The 18,385-nt window shown below is 34.0% G+C and overlaps 2 long non-coding RNA genes across 10 annotated transcripts; one reads left to right on the top strand and one right to left on the bottom strand.

Annotated features, from left to right (window-relative positions):
• The first annotated feature begins 5,783 nt into the window (after positions 1–5,783).
• LOC144572340 (uncharacterized) lies at positions 5,784–7,394 on the top strand. The gene is made up of 2 exons (XR_013517714.1): positions 5,784–6,232; positions 7,169–7,394. It is a non-coding gene; the product is annotated as an uncharacterized LOC144572340 (long non-coding RNA).
• An 8,438-nt stretch (positions 7,395–15,832) lies between these two features.
• Positions 15,833–18,114, bottom strand: LOC144572683 (uncharacterized). Of its 9 annotated transcripts, XR_013517777.1 has the most exons (9): positions 17,707–18,114; positions 17,464–17,602; positions 17,282–17,347; positions 17,114–17,202; positions 16,947–17,016; positions 16,647–16,719; positions 16,328–16,415; positions 16,180–16,201; positions 15,833–16,077 (listed from the first exon to the last, which is right to left on the bottom strand). It is a non-coding gene; the product is annotated as an uncharacterized LOC144572683 (long non-coding RNA). The 9 variants fall into 9 exon arrangements; XR_013517776.1 differs by having other exon boundaries at positions 16,328–16,719; XR_013517775.1 differs by having other exon boundaries at positions 16,180–16,719.
• Between the last annotated feature and the right edge of the window lie 271 nt (positions 18,115–18,385).

The following is an 18,385-nucleotide window of genomic DNA, read 5'->3' as shown; positions in this document are numbered from 1 at the left end:
TTCCATGTCTCATTCTTATTTTCATTTCATAATCCAAACAGTCGATTCAAACTGCTCAATGCGATTTTCATATTAAAATGTACTTGGAGACCAAATTTTTTATATTTTTTTTAAAATTGTTTACTATTTTTTAGATAGGTACCGTAGTATCTAGTACTAGAGATTTTCTTTGCTGAAATTTATGTTATGTGTTTCTTTGTATTCGAGATGCTTCAAATGAGAAGTATGTCATCATGTTTATAAAAGATAAGAAGGTTCTTGCAAAAGGTCACATTCTTTCGACGAAATGACACATCTCTTCGATGCATCTCTTTGACGTATCCCTTCATTGAATCTCTTTGATACATCTCTTCATCGCATCTCTTCGACGAATCGAAGCATTAAATAGTTTTCATACCAAATATCAACAAATCCTAAAAATATATGGGTAAGGCTAAGGTGCTCTGGGTTGCATAGAGACCTACGGTGCTACGGTTCAATATTCGAGTTTTCAAAATTCAAACGATCAATCCGAACCGTTCATCTTGTTCTCCATATTAATATGTGTTTGGAGACCAAATTTTACATTTTTTGAAATTTTTTTACTATTTTTTTAGATAGGTAGAAAACCAAATATCTGAATGGTGCAGAATTTTTTAGATCAACTGATTTTCTACCTATCTAAAAAAATAGTAAAAAATTTTCAAAAAATATAAAATTTGGTCTCCAAACACATATTAATATGGAGAACAAGATGAACGGTTCGGATCGACCGTTTGAATTTTGAAAACTCAAATATTAAGCCGTAGCACCGTAGGTCTCTATACAACCCATAGCACCTTAGCCTTACCCAAAATATATTATGAATTAATCATATTTTATCTAAGTGTTAACTTAAATGTGTCAACAGAGCAAATAAGAAACTTTTAAGAGTTGAGAAGTATATTTTAAAAATTAAAACGTCAACAAAAAATAAATAAATACAGTAAATTTGAAGGTCATAAAAAGTCACGATGAATGTAAGTTTTAGTGAAACTGAGAGAACGAACAAGTCTATCTCCTAACTGGATCCGTCTCTCCTCAAGTATTAGAGGATACAATAATTAAAGAATGGTCTGTAATCTGGATTAATTTCAGCCGGATTAATTCAATTCAGTACCTGATTTAAGGGGTCCGATTTGAAATTCAAGTAAGGGTTACGAATTTCCCTACCCGGAACCGGCCGCCGATTGCTAAATGCGTGGATAAGGCGATTGTTGTCTGTCTGTCTGTCTCGCTCTCTCCAACTTTTCTAAATACTCTTGTTATTTGTTTTTTTTTTTTTTTGAAATGGTTTGACAGAGGCTGTCTACTCTTGTTATTTGTTAGTCACCAAAATCCAATAAAAGAAATACAATTCGTTACTGCGAGTGTTCTTCCCATTTCGCTAATTTTCTAACCTCTCAATTTCAATTCATGAAAGGTCGAAAGGTCACATTCATCGATTCCGTTAACACAAATCTTCGTCCTTCGACAATTTGCCTTTCTTAATCTGTTGCTCTTGTCAATAGAATCCATGCCTCCTCTTCTCTCAATTTATTCTTTCCCAAGCACCGGTAAACCTGTGTTTGAAACCAGCCGAACCAAACCAAAGGCATCCTTCCTCTCTCACCTCACAAAGAACCCGACTTTGTCCCTGAAGAAACAAGTATGCGCTACTTCTTCAACATTAGAAGATGAGATGTCCCCTGAAATTACAACCATTAACCATCCGAACAGGAAGAATGGCAGCAAAAAGAGGATCCTTGAGGCCTATCAATTATTCCAAAAAATGACCAATCAAGGGAAAAAACCCACGCCGTCTACGTGCAATACCTTAGTTTTCGCGCTTTCCGATCATGGCATGTTCAGAAAAGCTGTTCAGATTGTGGAGTTCATGCTCCGTAGTGGTATGTTGCTTGACGAGGTTTGCGTGCTTATTATAAAAAATCTCACCACCATAGGAGCATACGAGTATGCCATCCAACTGCTCGATGAAATGGAGCAAAGAGGCTGCACTCTCGATCAAGAAGTGTACGACAAATTGACAAAGTCACTTTGCCGGAAAGCGGGCACATTAAACCCAGGCCAGGGTTGGCACTGTTTGGATAAACTAATTCAGAAAGGACTTGCACCAACGACGGACCCAGACACTATTAATAGATGGATAAATGCTGCTTATCTACTGGGAGGCACCTACTTGACTGTTTTTGTGTTAACCCAAATCTTGTTAAGAGGTGGAGAACCAGACTTTAGATGTTACAACAGGGTTCTAGCAGCATACAAGGAAGACAACCTGGTTAACGAGGCTTTGGAGGTATTTTTGGTATTGCCCCCTTGTTTAAAGTATCATTTGAATACCTATAACCTTTTATTACATGCATTGAGTTACCAAGGCCGGTGGAGTGAGGCAGAGGCACTCTTAGATGACATGATGGAGAGAGGATTCATGCCCGATATTATAACTTACAAGGGTTTGATATTAGCTATAGCAAACAAAGGGTACACACAGGAAGCGTTGGAAATTGTTGAACAACTTGGCATAAATGGGCTCGAAATTGACACATGGTGCTTCAATCCAATAATCATGCGGTTTTGTTCAGAGGGCCAGCTGAACATGGTCCACAAATGTTTGAAAAACATGGAAAGATGGAACTGCCCTTTCAACTTTGGCACATATAGGGCTATCACCCTCCTTTGCAACAGAGGGATGGTAGATGAGGCAGTTAAAATTTTGGAGTCATTGCGCCAAAAGCAGGGTAAAGAGCTCAGCTCTTTTTATGGGAAAGAGATCTTTGGTTACCTGTGTTGTAGAGGTAACACCTTCGAGGCATTGCAAATTCTGACGAAGCTAGAGCAGGTACAGTATACACCCAAGTTACAAACCCTCTTAAATTTTGTAAATGGTTTGTGTATGGAATGCTTCCACGAGGAGGCAGTGGAGATGTTTGAAGTGATGGATAAGTATAATGTTCGGCCGAATATTGAGAACTATAATAAACTCGTTTTTGAATTATGCAAGGCGGGGAGAATAGATCTGGCAATAATGGCTCTTGAAAAAATGGTAATGAAGGGTTATGAGCCGACAGAGAGCACATATGTGATTATTATTGAAGCGTTTGGGAACCTAGAGAGGAAAGATTTAGTAGGGGAGTTGTGGAGGGAGTTATATGCAAGAGGGAAAGTGAGCCAAGAGAGTATGGAGAAAATTAGCTTGAAGTTTTGCTTGGATAATGTTGGATTTTAGTTTGGTAGACATTTTAGTTTGCAAAAATAGTACTAAATCTGTCTATAAAGTTCTCTTCTTCTTGTATTGGGTTTGTCAATATCCGTCAAGATGACGCAAGGGATGAAGAAAAACCTAGCTTCGAAGATTTGATTGAATGACATGCCGTTTTCCTTTTAGTTTTATTTTCTGATGAGAAATTTTGTAACCAAAATTGTTGCCCGAGAAACTCAAAAATGTTGAAACCATTTCTGAAATTATCTACAAAAACTTGGAAGTCCTATTCATGAAACGAAACTTCTGCAAAATATCAAAGACACTAGCCGGAAGGCCGTTTTGAGTACTTGGTCTCTGGTATTTTTCAACACATACATTGTTTGAAATCAGAATGACCTAGAATGAACAGGTAGTAGACATACTGATTCATATATCATAACTGGTATGGTGCCCTTCTATTGTGATAATTAGAGTAAAACTAGGATGTTTCTAAGTTCACTAATTCTCTTTGTGAACTCAACTCTAAAATATTTCGGATTGACTTCAAATGATGAATCCGAACTGTTAAAACCTGTCTACTTTACGAATGATGCATTTACATGCAAAAAAATTAAATTTTCAAATTAATTTTGTATAGAATCAAGTGGACAAAAAAAATCAATAAATGAATCCACTAAAATTAATTTATAAACTTTCTCATTTTGATCACTTGGTTTTATACTAAATTAATTTAAAAGTTTAATCCAATTCATAAACAAAGTACAATTATGATTGACTGCTAGATTACTATCTAATAATCTCTCACTTAAGCTAGAGTCGATCATTCTAGACTCTACTATACAAGTCTCTACATGTTCTCAAAGGTCTCGTAGATCTTAAGAGAATCTCATAGCCAATCCACTATGTGTCTCAAATCCATAGAAGTAGTGTGCATTTGATGCTTGACTTGAGGAAGAGATTTTGTCCGTGGATTAGCTGTGTTACTGATTATGTCACTCTTACAAATCTTTACATCTCCCCTGTTTACGATCTCTCGTATCAGGTGATAACGCCGTAAAACATGCTTTGACTTCGCGTGCGATCTTGGTTCCTTAGCTTGAGCTCTAGCTCCATTATTGTTGCAGTAAGAGGTCCACAAGCCTTTTTCATAGCTTCTTCATAGGCCAGCGGATCTTCAGTGTCAGATGCTGATATTTCATGTAGTCCCATGTACCTTTCAGGTGCATGGACTATCCTTCCTGATCTACATAAGACTTGTGCTTTCAGCTGTTGATTTTCTTCCACAACTGTTTGCGGATTTAATTCTTCTTCAGCTTGCGTTGAAGTTTCTTGGACTTGAACCTCCTCCTCAACTATTTGCGGATTTGGTTTTTCCATATACTCATCAGCCAAATCATCAAGTGATGGGATTATCTGTTCATCATTCAATACAATATCATGTGATGTATCTTGAACTTCTTCAAGTATTACATTACTCCCACTACTTCTTTTGGAAATAAACTTTTTTTCTAGAAATGCACCATGTCGAGCAACAACTATTTCGTTATCCGACAACCATAGTAGGTAAGGGTAGGATACGAGTAAGATAATTAGTAGCGGGTAAAGATAAAGTACAAATAAAAAAAAATTGTCGCAGGTACGGGTATGAAAATGCTTCAACCTGACCCTTATCGTACATGTTGACACCCTTACTAATGTCTCACGCATTGTTGCTTTTTATGTTGATCTTTTTTTTTTGGATTTCGATCTGTTTGTGTATTAAAAATTAATTTCTATAGATGAGTTGTAGCTGTTTTTACAGTGACAATATATACGTTTTATTTGCGAATATTTTTTTGTGGAGTTTCTGAATCAAACAGTGAATATTTAGTTGACCGAATTTTTATCGAATTATTCGCGAATAAAACAAATTTTATCATGAATAAAACGTGAAAAAAAAAATTCTCTTTTTTTAGGTGGGGGAGAGGGTTTTGCTTTCTTGTGAGACCAAATTATTGAGTTAGGCTAATATGACATTGGTGTTATTTGAAACTAAATAACACCAAATCTTAAACCCTTAGATCTGCTTTAAGATTCGTACAAAATAAAGTGCTTGAACAGTAAAAGCGGATATTACGAATCTTAAAGCAGATCTAAGGGTTTAAGATTTGGTGTTATTTAGTTTCAAATAACACCAATGTCATATTAGCCTAATTCCAAATTATTCTCGAATTATACTGAATTATTTCCGAATTACGAACTTTCTACTCTGCCAAACTGAATCCAAATAACACATTTATCATTATAAATTGTTCATATAGGTTCGACGTTTGCACAAAATTTTCCGATTCGCTTTATAATGTGTGTTTGATCCACATCACTATAGAAGCAACACACATGCATCAGCGTGGATTGGATCAATTTTGATCAGATACTTGAACGCGCTTCCCATCAACGGTTGGATTGAGCATTGAAGAGGCGCGCTTCCCCTCAACTGTTGAATTGAAGAGCAAGCGCAAATTCTCTCACAAGCTTTCCCAACTGCGGGCTGAATTCGGGCTTTTTCTATGGGCCAGTACTATTCTAAAAATCTGTACGCCGAAAACAGGTACCCGATGTGTAGTTCTATTTGTGAGGCGTTCGTTATTTCGTGATCAAATCTAGACCCTTGATTGTAGATCCACCCTATTTTTAAAACCCTAGCACTGGTTATATACTCTTCCCACAAATCTCTCCCCTCTTACTTCGCGGCGAGCGAGCAAAAGAGCGGAATTCGTATCCTCTGTATTAACTCAAAAGGGAATATATTGACCATTTTATTTGTTTTAAAATTTGTGCAGATTAAATCAGTAATTAATATAAAAGAGCTTCTATATCATAAGCAGAGGCCGAATTAATTCTATTTAAAATTAGACAGTTGAGATTCATTAACTCAAAAATTTCTTTTCGAGTTAACTCAGAGGATACGCATTCCAAAGAGCGAGGTCTATACAGCGAGAGAGAAGTTTCTCGATCTTAACGATGAGGGCAAAGGTTTGTATTGATCTGTTCATTTAGCGTCGCTAACATTTCTGTTTCAATTTTATTAATTATGGTTTAGACTTTGAATTGCTGATATAACCTGTAGATTCGTCAGTTTTGTCGTACTTGTCAACATTTTATTTTTACGATTAGATTATGTTTGGAGGCTTCTTGATTGGTTCATACATTTTAAAATGGATGATTAAACACTTGTACTTATAAACCTAGAGAGAGGGTAAGCATTGCATGTGTTTTTTCGGAGGTGTAATTGTTGATTCGGCACCAATTATTGTTTTCCTAGGAAGCTGATTACCAGCACTGTTAGATTTTTGCGCTTTGTCTACTGGTGGGGAAATTTTTTCAGTTATTTTATGTCTACATTCTGAGTTGAAAAAATGATAATATTCTGCTTTCTGAAACGTTTATTGTCATACGATAGTCTTGTCTGAAACAGTCTACTCAATAATTTGTTAACGTTGGTTCTTTGTATAATGAAAGTTTCACCTATTTTCTAGAAATTTGTATCAGAAATGAAGTAAAACTTGGGTTTTATGAAGTGCTGGTTCTGTCTCACCTGTATTGGACCCTCTCTTATCTTCTGCATCTTAAATTTTTCTATTTTTTCCCATCAATACCTTGAATTAATTTTTATGCTGTATATTATTGTACTTGTTGTTTTTCCAACCACTTGACATTTAAGCTTGGATATGATTGTGAATTGGAAAGAGAACTGAGATTATGGTGCAAAATTGTTGTTTGTTTTAGTTGTGCTTTCTTGGTTCAAATAATGAGTGAATTAAATTTCATAGTAGATACATGATTTGATCATAACTCATTCCAACTCTACTGAAGTACAAGTCTTTACTTGCTATTTAATTTTGTGTTCTGGGGAAACATTTTATATTCAACTGCTAAACTTAATGTTTTGATATTTGCAAATAATACTAGTGGAAGAAAAAGAGAATGAGGAGGTTGAAAAGGAAGCGCCGAAAGATGAGGCAGCGATCCAAGTAGATGCCTGCACTACTTTTAGCTGTTCTTGATCAGTATATCAAACTTGGGTTTTGTTGTTCTTGTTAGTAGAACCTTGTTGTTGCAATTGAACCGGATTTTTTTAAAGTTGTGTTTTATGTATCCTTGTTTGAATTAAGTTGAACAATGCTTAATATTGTTTCTTGTGTTTGTGTTATTGTGTTATAATTAGGTAAGTGTTTTGCCAAATATTATTTGAGTTTACCATGCGATAATTTGGTGGTTTGCCAAATATTTAATTTGTCTGGTGCCTCCCCTAATGTATTATTATCTGTTGCTTGGATTTCTTTTGTAGTAAAACTAGTTTAAGCCTAAGCTTATCAACGTGATGAATTTACTATTGGAATTGATTTAATTTATGAGGATATGGTTGTGTTTATATTTAACAGTGTTTTAAATAGCGCGCTATAGCGTTTTCCGACCAAAAAAGCTATGGCGCTATGCCCAAATAGCGCCGCTATAGCGCGCTATTCTGCGCTATAGCGCCGCTATTTGAGCATAGCGCGATTTTTTTAACCCGTACGCTATTTCGCGATAAACGCTATTTAAACCATTGATATTTAGTAGAAAGTCAAAGCTGTAATATAATTATCCTTTGTGTTTTTATTGATTGAGTTTAAATATTCAAAAATTCACAGTATGTTTAAGTTCGTGTTAGTTTCGCTCCTTTTTATGCTAGCCTATTTGCTATGTATGCTTCGATACATTCAGCTCATACCCCTTAAACACTGAATCCGTATTCTCTCCGGTATTGCAGAGGATCACCCTCACTTTACGGTTTGAGATTAAATCTCAACTGGTTTGGGATTCGGGTCGCCATAGAGAACTGTATTTTTGGGCTTTGAGATTCATGCCAAGTTAAAAAGAACGATTCAGATCTAGTAATTGTAAAAGATTCCCTTATCAGGTATTGGAGAGGATGTGAATTCTTAAACACGGCCTTGTGCAGCATTATAAAATAAATCTATCACAAATCTCCTTCTACTCGAAGGACGTGCTATGCATTTGTTACATTCTAATAAGTTAGCCTAACAACAAGAATTCAGAAGGGTTGGATCATTAACAGTGAAAATTGAAATGCAGGGTCGCTGGCTTCACTCAATCTGTCTAGTTTAAACTGTTATGACCTTGAAACTTTGAAGGCTGGCTGAACTTAAGAAATCGAACAAGAATTACTTGTCATGTGATCTGTATTTTGTAGATATTTTCGTTCGGAGATAAAATTCAATTTTTCTTTCTCAACTTAACAGTAAAAATGGTATAATTATCACAATAGAAGGGCACCATACCAAATATGATATATGAATCAGTATGTCTACTACTTGTTCATTCTAAGGTCATGCTGATTTCAAACAATGTATCTGTTGAAAAATACCAGAGACCAAGTACTTAAAACGGTGGAAGAGTCGACAAAAAGCTTCATCTTCTTGCAAGTTGCAACGAGTTGTGCCAATCCGAGTCAAGCTGAGTCAAGCGAGCTCGTTAATAATGAGGAAGTCAGAATTAAATAAGCTAATTATAAACTTTTATTGAGCCGACCTCAAGCGGACCTCAAGCGAACCACAAGCTACGAGTTTTTTTCAACACTACAATTCAGAACCACAAGCTACGAGTTTTTTTCAACACTATAGTTCAATGGGAACAAAATTGACTAATTACAAGTTTTAATTTGATCTTAAATAATGTAAGAATTATTCTTTCTTCTTTGACTGATTATCAAAGAAGTAAAGAATAATCCTAGCATTATGGTACTGGCTAAATAATTTAACATATATATATATAGAGAGAGAGATGAGTTACGGTGAGTCATGAAGTAAAACGCGTTGGTGCTCCATGGCACTATATTTTTATTTTGAAAATTCAAATGACCGATCCGAACTGCTCAACACGATCTCCATATTGAAATGTGCTTGGAGACCAAATTTTACATTTTTTGGAATTTTTTTACTATTTATTAAGCAATTTTGAAAATCGCTGATCTTATGGTCCAGAAAATTTTACTATTTTTACTGTTCACAGCAAAACAACAATTTTAAAAAATGCTTAATAAATAGTAAAAAACATTCAAAAAATGTAAAATTTGGTCTCCAAGCACATTTCAATATATATTAAACATCTAACAGTTCGGATCGGTCGTTTGGATTTTCAAAATGAAAATATGGCGTGGAGTATAAATGTGTTTTACTCCATGGCTCACCGTAGCTCATCTCATATATATATATATATATATATGAGGAGGGTTCAAATGCCTCCATTTTTTAAAACTTTAATAATTCAAAATTTAAAACTTAAAAATCAAAATAAAACCTTTAGATATGATCTACATCATTTTATCTATGCACATGTAAAAAATTATGACATTTCAATTTTATTTTGATTTGTCATCAAGAGCTTGTAAAAAATGCACTAATTTGGATGATTTATAGACGTTGATTTTTGAACTTATTGATTCACATAAAAACAAAATTGAAATGCGATAATTTTTTATGAGCACATAGAGAAAATAACATAGATCACATCTAACGGTTTTATTTTGACTTTTAAGTTTTAAATCTTGAGTTATTAAAGTTTTAACAAATGGAGGCATGATGGAGGCACAAAAAATGGAGGCATTTGAACCTTCCTATATATATATATATATAGAGGACGGTTCAAATGCCTCCATGTTTTTGTGCCTCCATCATGCCTCCATCTCTCTCCATCATTTTCAAAGTTCAAACAGTCGATCCGAACCGCTCAACCTAACCTCCATACTAAAATATGTTTGGAGACCAAATTTTATATTTTTAGGAATTTTTTTACTATTTTTTTAGATAGATACAAAAATACTGTTTTTAGATGGTTCAGATTTACTGATTTTATACCTATCTAAAAAAATAGTAAAAAAATTCCTAAAAATATAAAATTTGGTCTCCAAACATATTTTAGTATGGAGGTTAGATTGAGCGGTTCGGATCGACTGTTTGAACTTTGAAAATGATGGAGAGAGATGGAGGCATGATGGAGGCATAAAAACATAGAGGCATTTGAACCCTCCTCATATATATATATATATATATAGTTGGGCTACAACGAGTTGCGAAGTAAAGCGACTATTTTACTTCACGCTTATATTTTGCGATTTTAAAGTTCAAAATGTCGATCCGAACCGCTCAACATGATCTCCATATTGAAATGTGCTTGGAGACCAAATTTTACATTTTTTTGGAATATTTTTACTATTTATTAAGCCACTTTGAAAATCGCCGATCCAGCGGTCCAGAAATTTTTACTGTTTTTACTGTTCATCCGGATTTTTCAGATTTTCAAAGTGGCTTAATAAATAGTAAAAAAAATTTCAAAAAATATAAAATTTAGTTTCCAAGCATATTTTAACATAGATTAAACATCTAACGGTTTGGATTGGCTATTTGAAATTTGAAAATGAAGATATTACGTGAAGTAAAAACGTGTTTTACTTCGCAACTCACCGTAGCCTTACTCATATATATATATATATATATATATATATATATAGAGTACGGCTAACGCGCTTCCTCTAGCATATGGGCCGAAATGCTTCCGGTGGAAATTTGAAATTTCAAAATCGAAAAAGTCGATCTGAACCGTTCATCTCCTTCTCCATATTAATATCTGCTTGGAGACCAAATTTTACATTTTTCTGAAATTTTTTACTATTTATTAAGCCACTTTGAAAATCGCTGATCCAATGGTTTTACTGTTTTGTTAAGCCACCGTTGGATCAGCGATTTTCAAAGTGGCTTAATAAATAGTAAAAAATTTCAGAAAAATGTAAAATTTGGTCTCCAAGCAGATATTAATATGGAGAAGGAGATGAACGGTTCAGATCGACTTTTTCGATTTTGAAATTTCAAATTTCCACCGGAAGCATTTCGGCCCATATGCTAGAGGAAGCGCGTTAGCCGTACTCTATATATATATATATATATATATATATATGAGTAAGGCTACACTACTTCGCGAATTAAACGTTTTTTTTTAGAGAAGTGGCATTGCCACCGATTTTCATTAACATGAAAACCAAAATTTTACAGAGTATCACCGGTACCACTAAGATGGAACCATACAGACCACATAATTCTTCCAAAAAGAACCTATCATCGAATAGCCACAGAAAGACCAACAATATATCAAAACCTACAAACAACAAAATAGAAAAGCACACAAAAACAAAATATAACAGCAAACTATAAAAGTTGAAAATAGCAGTTAAGACCCTCCATCTTCCATAGACTCCCAAGGCACCATCTGCATTCCATAGTTATCATCCAAAGCTGTCCCGCCTCCATTCGTAAGGATTGTAACATGTATATCCCCCATGAAAATAGCCCGCGTTGTACCTAATAGGTCCTTCACATCACAAGGCATAATAAGCTTTAGTTACGCAGTTAAATCTGTTTTCTGTTGAGAAGCCCAAAAGAAAGCAAGTGAAATAATCTTAGAACCTAAAGCTTGAATATTTAAAATTTTGCCATTACGAAACACAATCCTGTTGCGATCCAACCAAAGGGACCACAGAACTGCTCCACGTATCATTTCTACCAGATTAGAATCCTTCAATGGTATACAGTAATCAAGCTTCGCGAATTAAACGTACTATTTTAATTTGCACTCATATCTCTAGTTTCGAAGTCCAAATAGCTGATCCAAACCGTTAGATATTTAATCTATATTAAAATGTACTTGGAGACCAAATTTTACATTTTTTGAAATTTTTTTATTATTTATTAAGATGGTTTGAAAATCGCTGTTTTTATTAAAATTTTGCACCATTAAAAAACAGTGATTTTCAAAATATCTTCATAAATAGTAAAAAAATTTCAAAAAATGTAAAATTTGGTCTCCAAGCACATTTTAATATAGATTAAACATCTAACGGTTTGGATCGGCTATTTAAACTTCGAAACTAGAGATATGAGTGCGAATTAAAACAACCTGTTTAATTCGCGAAGTAGCGTAGCCTTACTCTCTCTTTCTATAAACTTCGAAACTAGAGATATGAGTGCGAATTAAACAGGTTGTTTTAATTCGCACTCATATCTCTAATTTCGAAGTTTAAATAGCTGATCCAAACCGTTAGATGTTTAATCTATATTAAAATGTGCTTGGAGACCAAATTTTACATTTTTTGGAATTTTTTACTATTTATGAAGATGGTTTGAAAATCGCTGTTTTTTATGGTGCAGAATTTTAATAAAAACAGCGATTTTCAAACCATATTAATAAATAGTAAAAAAAAATCCAAAAAATGTAAAATTTGGTCTCCAAGCACATTTTAATATAGATTAAACATCTAACGGTTTGGATCGACTATTTGAACTTCGAAACTAGAGATATGAGCGCGAATTAAAACAGCCCGTTTAATTCACAAAGTAGCGTAGCCTTACTCTATATATATATAACATTTTAAATTTAATTTTGTTAGATGAAGATATAGCGTAGCGGAAAGCGTGATGTTATACCTAACAATTATAATATATATAATATATTTTTGTCTACTTAATTTATAATAAGAAAAATACTAATTTTATCTTCTCTACTTTGATTTTGAGTACGAAGTATTTTAATAGAAGAATGTTACATTCCGTAATATACAAACATTATATTAATAATTGAGACTAATATAAGAAACATTGAATGAAATTTTTCAAGAAACTAAGAGCATCTCCAATCCAGCAATTGAAATTAATTGCTAAATTAGCAATTATGAAAATTTTAAAAATTAAGCAATCTACTCTTACATTGGTGCAATCAATCAAACAATTGAGAATTAAATATTTGACCAATAAGAATTAAACATTTGGCCAACTCATCTTTAGAAAATGATTTCTTATTAAGCAATTATTTCCAACAATTGCTAAATAAGCAATAGCCATACAACCCAACAATTACAAAAACAATTGACACATCAGCATAAGCAATCCATAAACAATCACTATTGGATATGCTCTAAGTAACATTTTAAACAATAAGTATTATTCGCTGAACATATCGATAAGATAATTAATTTATTCTCAAGTTAATTAAGATTAAAAAAAGTTAATTTATTCTCTGACATTTTAAACAACAAGTTTACGATTTCTAGGGTGTAGCTTGTACCACGCTTTTTTTTTTAAAAAGTTAATTACGATTCATCATATCATCTAAAATTTTATTTAACTGAACTATGAATCTTTTTTTTTTTTGGAAATTTTTAGGAAAAATACAAATTGTTTGTATTGGAAATATAACTTATAACAAACGGATCAGCAAAGTAATTAAGCTAAGCAAAAACTTATTACAATGGATCATCTAAATTTCTATTTGACTGAAGCAAAATACTTGTAATAATAATAATTATAATGATCTTATTAGTAATGCATATAAAAAATCCACAGCCTTGTATATATGTCTTAATAAATATACACGACATGCTGCATGCCACTATACCCGTATTTGAGATTTGACAGTTAAGATGGTATGAAGATAATATAAATTTGGAGCCCTGAAATGATAATATCTCGAAAAAAAAAAGATTCTTTCTAACTGTGTTCATACACATACACTGGAGTTGAACAGCGAAAGAAAATGGCACTGAACTTTCGCATCTGATAAAGTGAACAAGAGTTCAGTACAACCCAGAAAAGGATGGGTGTTATATCTCTACCAGAAACCTTATACTCGGGAACAAGTTTTGTTAAATCACTCATATTTTCTTATCAGGGTTTTACTTGTACTTGAAATCATTGAAAACATATCAACTACAAAAATTCAGCATTCCTTTGTCTGTGACTCAACTAATGATTTTTCTTCTAAAATCTTCTTGTGCAATTTCATTTTAATCCTAGATCATTTGTTTATTATGACTTCAATCTTTGATCGGGTACCACTTCTGTAGAACTTACCCCCCTTAATTATCAAAACTATGGCTTAAAAAAGCATGTGTTTAGAGACCAGCAATCAGTATTACCTGTGCACTTATTTAAACTAGATTCTGGTATTACTGAAACTTGTAATTGAATTAAATTGCAAAGAAAAACTGCGCTGGTTGTATATATATATATATATGCAAAGTTGCGTATGCTCAACAAAATTTCACGACTCTCGAACAATCTCTGAGATGTGATTTCAACTTTAATTATATGTTTGAGATGCTAAAGATAGAGAGCTTTTTTGCTAATGGTATATGCGGTAGTTGATGATGTAACCTTAAACCCAAACAGTGAATAATGAGTTAAATGAAGTCGTAGCATCCAAGTAATTCGTGATATAATCTTGCGGTCATAATTTCGCAAGCATACTAGAAACAATTTAGTTTAATTTACTATAACCGTTTTATACTTATATCATACCTTTTAGCAAAAGAGGCGATCAAACAATATATATATATATATATAGAGTGAGTCTATGGTACTATGCATATCACGGGTTGTTACCGTGCTACGGCTCTATATTCGAGTTTTCAAATCCTAACGGTCGATCCGAACCGTTCATCTTGTTCTCCATATTAATATGTGTTTGGAGACCAAATTTTACATTTTTTAAAAAAATTTACTATTTTTTTAGATATTTAGAAAATCACTTGATCTGAAAATTCTAGACCATCCAAAAACAGTGATTTTCAATAAATCTAAAAAAATAGTAAAAAAATTTCAAAAAATATAAAATTTGGTCTCCAAACACATATTAATATGGAGAACAAGATGAACGGTTCGGATCGACCGTTAAGATTTGAAAACTCGAATATAGAGCCGTAGCACGGTGCCAAATCGTAATATGCATAGTACCATAGACTCGCTATATATATATATATATAGGATTTGGCTAATATGCTATGGGTTGCATAGAGGCCTCCCATGCTACGGCTCAATATTCGAGTTTTCAAAATTCTAAAGGTCGATCCGAATCGTTCATCTTGTTCTCCATATTAATATGTTTTTGGAGACCAAATTTCCAAAAAATGTAAAATTTGGTCTCCAAACACATATTAATATGGAGAACAACATGAACGGTTCGGATCGACCATTAGGATTTTGAAAACTCGAATATTGAGCCGTAGCACCGTAGCTCTCTATGCTATCCATAGCACCCAAGCCTTACTCTATATATATATATATAGAGTAAGGCTTGGGTGCTATGGATAGCATAGAGAGCTACGGTGCTACGGCTCAATATTTGAGTTTTCAATATATATATACAGAGAGAGAGAGCACTAGTGGAGAACTTGGAATTAGTATCAGTTGTTTATGAGTATTAGTGTCGGACTTTAGGCGACACTAATGAGGCTGATACTAATACTTTGTAAATGACCGACACTAAAAGTAAGGCATTAGTGTCGGCTTTTTATTAAATAGCCGACACTAATACTTATTAGTGTCGGCTATTTAATAAAAATGCGACACTAATAAGTATTAGTGTCGGCTATTTAATAAAAATGTGACACTAATAAGCATTAGTGTCGGCTATTTAATAAAGAGCCGACACTAATGCCTTACCTTTAGTGTCGGCTATTTATTAAATAGCCCACACTAAATGTTTATTTTTTTTTTTTAAAAATAAATTTCAAAAAATCACTATAAATCATAGAAAATTCCAAAAATGGAAATTTTTGTTCTGAGATGCTCATTGGAGTGTTGTCTATATGCATGTGCAATGGCTTGGCTTAGTTCAACTTGGAACCATAATTTCTATCTAAAAAGGTTTTACAACTTACAAATAAGCCTCATTTTATAAGAAAAAAATTACTGTTTGTTCCTTTATTCAATATCCATACATTTCAAGTTCAAAATCTAGCTTCTGAGAGGGTCCAAAATATATTCCAATACCTGAATAATTCCAATAACTAATTACTCTTCACAACAAAAACAAGCAGTGTTATATATATTCTCATAAAAGAATATAGAGTCAAAAAGAAGAACATGAATTACCAGTTAGGTGCAATTGCATCCTCTGCACCTCGAAACATGGTAAATCAGGGTAAACAAGAAGCAATGCAAAGATTCAAGAAACAAACAATAAACATATTGCTCTTTTTTCATATGTTAAGAATTAGATAATATTTAACAAGTAATTTACCTCACCCAAGTGGCTGAAAGCGCCATCAATTCCACTTGCACATTAACTCACACTTGCACAAATCTAAACAGTCATATCATACCTTTACCTTGTTATCAAAAATCAGAAAAAACACGGTAATTCAAATTTGCAACAATGTTATCATAAGAAGACCTTTTCAACAATGTTATCATAACTATTAATATCATAAAACATTTGGAATAAAATAATTGCAACCAAGACGTATGAAACTAGATTCAATATTCGTAAGATACTTTGAAACTAGTACCTCGAAATTAGCTATGCTTAAGATACTTTGAAACTCCATTTAAATACTCACATAATCATAAGATGTAAGGTCAGGCTTGTAAGCAGATTCGTCATTTGAATCAGTATTTGCTCCACTTAAAAATCTGAAATTTGTGCCACCATGGGCCATCTGTCAGTATATTCAACAATATATACAAGTTGGAGATAAGTTGGTGCAAGTACTTCTACTACGAGCATATGGATCCCAATATATATGGATATACACCACACATACATGCTCAAATACAAACACTTGCGCATCTGCCTCCACACTATGAAAGTATATTCATAACAAAAAATGTATAAAGAGGTATCCAAAGAGAGAACAAACCATGGGGGCCATTTCAAGGCGAGCAACAGGTTCAGCAGCTGTCCATTGCTCTCTGCATAGTAATACACACCTAATGTGGCATCTAAGTTTTGGTTAGGACTAGATACTTGAGATGACTTTAAATTAAAATTTAAACAAAATGCACACAGCTAAAAAAATATATGCACCTAATGTGACTTTAGTTTACCCGACTAGCACCAGTGTGAGCACAGAAAATGGAGAGGATGCCTGTTCCGCATCCTACATCCATCACAACCTGATAATTTCACACTTCCAATTAAATTCTGATTATTATATCATTGTTTTTTTAAATTTAAGAAGAGATAAATAATTACTTTGCCTGCAATTAAATTCTGATAGCGCATGATTGCAGCTTTGTATGTGTCAATTCTGATACGATCCTGCAAAGCACAAATCTATTTACTTCAAAAACAATAATTTGTAGTAATTATCTACTCAGATTTACTTACCAGTATCTCACTGATTTATGTTCTAGGCTTTTCTTTGTACATTATACCTGGTATAGTTCCATACCAGTTGGGTACAGTTGACCTCATGGCTTTCCCCCCTCAAATTTATTTGTGTTTCTCGGACTTGTGCGAATTGAGGCCACAACTGTCTCTGGTGCCTAACTTGGCAAACCACAACAAGAGAAGCTGAAAACAACAATAGGGGCAAAATTAGGCTCATAAATAATAAATATACTAAACATTATGAGGAAATAAAATAAATTTAATGATAAATATACTAAGCAAGGCACCTGAGCCCCCTTTCTCCTGAGAGCGCCACACCAGCCGTCCAGCCCTGCACCTAGGCTGAGCGCACCTTGTCAGCCCCGCCTCTCTTGCCTAGCCCCACACGTCCGCATCTCGCTTCGCCTGACCACACCGGGGAACGCTGCACCTGGCCCGAGGCCACATGAGCCGCCTCTTGACTCGCACGAGGTATAGAGAGAGAAATAGAGAGTGAAATGGAGGGAGAGAGACACCGATAAGGGGGAAGACGGCCGAGAGCTAAGTAGATCTTGGCAGTGGTAGCGGAGTAGAGAGAGAGAGAACAAAAGAGACGGAGAGAGAGAGAGAGCGAGAGAATCGCGTTTTGAAAAAACCCTAGATTGCGCGAGAGAGATAGAAGTAGCGGTACTGAAAATGAAAATGGTGCGCGGGTTTATTCGCGAAAATTTTCAGCTTTAGTATCGGCTGAAAATCAACCGATACAAATTGGTTTTAGTGTCGGTTCTTATAATCAGCCGACACTAATAACTAACAATTAGTGTCAGCTGTTTATAAAAGACCGACAGTAAAGTATTAGTGTCGGCTGTTTATAATCAGCCGACACTAATTATTAGTTATTAGTGTCGGTTGATTCTAAACAGCCGACACTAATTGTATTAGTGTCGGCTTTTTGTAATCAGCCGATACTAAAGTATTAGTGTCGGT

Source organism: Carex rostrata, chromosome 20 (assembly GCF_964058835.1).
Source record: "Carex rostrata chromosome 20, lpCarRost1.2, whole genome shotgun sequence".
Lineage (NCBI taxonomy): Eukaryota > Viridiplantae > Streptophyta > Magnoliopsida > Poales > Cyperaceae > Carex > Carex rostrata.
The sequence above is the reverse complement of the archived record's forward strand: the minus strand, read 5'-3'. Positions and strand labels throughout refer to the sequence as shown.